Below are 3,633 nucleotides of genomic sequence, written 5' to 3'. Positions count from 1 at the left end.
GACAAGCAGGGTATGGACGTGGTCGTGGAAGAGGTCGCCGTTTCATCCCTACATGTTGGAATTGTGGTGAGCTTGGACATCTAGGCACGGAATGTGATAAGCCTCAACGTATGGGTGGTGATATGTACCCACTACCTTCGCAGTTACCTGACAGGTCAAACGACTATGGTATAGATATCAGGGATCAAGCAGGTCCTAGTGGAGTCACAGCTGAGGAGAAAGGGAAAGCAAAGGCTGTGAGTATTGTTACCTTCGAGAATGTTCAGGTGAAGGAAGAAGGGGATGTGATGCCTATTGGAAAGCGTACAACGGACGAGAGAGAAGGAAAAGGAGTGGCTGGACCCAATCGTAAGAAGGGGAAGCAACATGAAGGAGAGGATGTAAAAGCAAAAAGGAAACGGAAGCCTCATAGAAAGTTCCAGGTGTCAGACTTCCCGCTGGGAGATGGGCAAACCAGCTATAGTTTAAAATCTGATATGGCTAACAGGAAAGCTAATATCACCTTTGGGCAGTTGGCGGCGGAGATGGTACCAAAATTTAGAAGACAATGGAAGGGACTTGTGAATCCAATGGAGAAGGAGTCAGGGAAAAAGTTGGTTAAGGTACTATCTATAGAGGAGCTTCCAGATATTTGCCCTATTGTGGAGGTGTGGAGTAAAGGCAGAAATCTTGGTCAAGCATATGTGGATGGAGGAGCCCAGATCTGCGTGATTACTCAATCATGTGTGGAGCAGCTAGGCTTGGAAGTGTCTGAGATTTCTGGCTTTCGAATCCGAATGGCTAACCATCAAAAGGTAAAATGTCTTGGCATGGTAAAGGAGCTGGAGATTGAAGCCTTTGATGTCAAAGCTATTGTGGATTTCCATGTAATGCCTACGGGTCTTGGAGCATTTCCAATTATTCTTGGGCAACCTTGGTTGCGAGCGGTTGGTGCAGTGCAAGACTGGAGGTATGGGACTATTTCTTTGCATAATAAACGAGGTAATAAAAAGTCTTTTGAGATGCATAGTAGGAGACCTTTGGATGATGTAATGGAAAAGACACAGGATTCAAGTAAAGAGCAAACTACTACCAGTTCTTCTGAATTAGAGACAGGTTCATCAACCACTGCATCTAGTGAAGAAGAGGTGGATGTAGCTTTATTAGATTCAGAGCAACAAGGTGATGAAGATGAAGAAGCGTATGAAGTGAATGCTGAGAGAGAAGACACCTTGGGATCATATGAGATGATTGAGGAGTTGCTGCAGCCGAAGGTAGAAGTAAAGAAGAAGCAAGAGTTAATTGAAAGAATGTTTAGTGCAGATCTTTCAGAAGGGGAAAAGGTCAGGTATGTTAATATGCTGTCTCATTTCCCAGATTGGGAGGTACAGGTGGTGGACGTGGTAGAGGTAGAGGCAATAATCAAGAAGGGGGAGATGGACAAGCAGGGTATGGACGTGGTCGTGGAAGAGGTCGCCGTTTCATCCCTACATGTTGGAATTGTGGTGAGCTTGGACATCTAAGCACGGAATGTGATAAGCCTCAACGTGAGAGAGAAGACACCTTGGGATCATATGAGATGATTGAGGAGTTGCTGCAGCCGAAGGTAGAAGTAAAGAAGAAGCAAGAGTTAATTGAAAGAATGTTTAGTGCAGATCTTTCAGAAGGGGAAAAGGTCAGGTATGTTAATATGCTGTCTCATTTCCCAGATTGGGAGGTACAGGTGGTGGACGTGGTAGAGGTAGAGGCAATAATCAAGAAGGGGGAGATGGACAAGCAGGGTATGGACGTGGTCGTGGAAGAGGTCGCCGTTTCATCCCTACATGTTGGAATTGTGGTGAGCTTGGACATCTAAGCACGGAATGTGATAAGCCTCAACGTATGGGTGGTGATATGTACCCACTACCTTCGCAGTTACCTGACAGGTCAAACGACTATGGTATAGATATCAGGGATCAAGCAGGTCCTAGTGGAGTCACAGCTGAGGAGAAAGGGAAAGCAAAGGCTGTGAGTATTGTTACCTTGGAGAATGTTCAGGTGAAGGAAGAAGGGGATGTGATGCCTATTGGAAAGCGTACAACGGACGAGAGAGAAGGAAAAGGAGTGGCTGGACCCAATCGTAAGAAGGGGAAGCAACATGAAGGAGAGGATGTAAAAGCAAAAAGGAAACGGAAGCCTCGTAGAAAGTTCCAGGTGTCAGACTTCCCGCTGGGAGATGGGCAAACCAGCTATAGTTTAAAATCTGATATGGCGAAAAGGAAAGCTAATATCACCTTTGGGCAGTTGGCGGAGATGGTACCAAAATTTAGAAGACAATGGAAGGGACTTGTGAATCCAATGGAGGAGGAGTCAGGGAAAAAGTTGGTTAAGGTACTATCTATAGAGGAGCTTCTAGATATTTGCCCTATTGTGGAGGAGTGGAGTAAAGGCAGAAATCTTGGTCAGGCATATGTGGATGGAGGAGCCCAGATCTACGTGATTACTCAATCATGTGTGGAGCAGCTAGGCTTGGAAGTGTCTGGGATTTCTGGCTTTCGAATCCGAATGGCTAACCATCAAAAGGTAAAATGTCTTGGCATGGTAAAGGAGCTGGAGATTGAAGCCTTTGATGTCAAAGCTATTGTGGATTTCCATGTAATGCCTACGGGTCTTGGAGCATTTCCAATTATTCTTGGGCGACCTTGGTTGATTGCGAGCGGTTGGTGCAGTGCAAGACTGGAGGTATGGGACTATTTCTTTGCATAATAAACTATTGTGGATTTCCATGTAATGCCTACGGGTCTTGGAGCATTTCCAATTATTCTTGGGTGACCTTGGTTGATTGCGAGCGGTTGGTGCAGTGCAAGACTGGAGGTATGGGACTATTTCTTTGCATAATAAACGAGGTAATAAAAAGTCTTTTGAGATGCATAGTAGGAGACCTTTGGATGATGTAATGGAAAAGACACAGGATTCAAGTAAAGAGCAAACTACTACCAGTTCTTTTGAATTAGAGACAGGTTCATCAACCACTGCATCTAGTGAAGAAGAGGTGGATGTAGCTTTATTAGATTCAGAGCAACAAGGTGATGAAGATGAAGAAGCGTACGAAGTGAATGCTGAGAGAGAAGACACCTTGGGATCATATGAGATGATTGAGGAGTTGCTGCAGCCGAAGGTAGAAGTAAAGAAGAAGCAAGAGTTAATTGAAAGAATGTTTAGTGCAGATCTTTCAGAAGGGGAAAAGGTCAGGTATGTTAATATGCTGTCTCATTTCCCAGATTTGTTTATCACATCTTATGAAGAGATTCGGGGATTTAAAGGGCCAGATTTGAGAATAGAATTGAAAGAGGGTACAAAACTAGTTAGACAGAAGCTTCGCAGAATGGGACGAGAGCAAATGCCTTGAGAGAGGAAGTTGATAAGTTGTTAAGAGCAGGTTTTATCACACAAGTGGATACGGCTGAGTTGGTGAGTCCTACAGTGGTGAGTCCAAAGAAGGATGGTAGGTGGCGTATATGTGTGGATTTCAAGCCTTTGAATGTTGCTACGAAAAAGGATCCTTACCCCTTACCTTTTTTGGATGAGATTTTGGACACAGTGGTGGCTGGATATGAAAGGTATAGTGTTTGTGATGGGTTTTCAGGCTATTTTCAATTAAAGATTGCAGAAGAA

Source organism: Cibotium barometz, chromosome 7, assembly GCF_041138505.1.
Source record: "Cibotium barometz isolate CiBa-2024 chromosome 7, ASM4113850v1, whole genome shotgun sequence".
Lineage (NCBI taxonomy): Eukaryota > Viridiplantae > Streptophyta > Polypodiopsida > Cyatheales > Cibotiaceae > Cibotium > Cibotium barometz.
The sequence above is the reverse complement of the archived record's forward strand: the minus strand, read 5'-3'. Positions refer to the sequence as shown.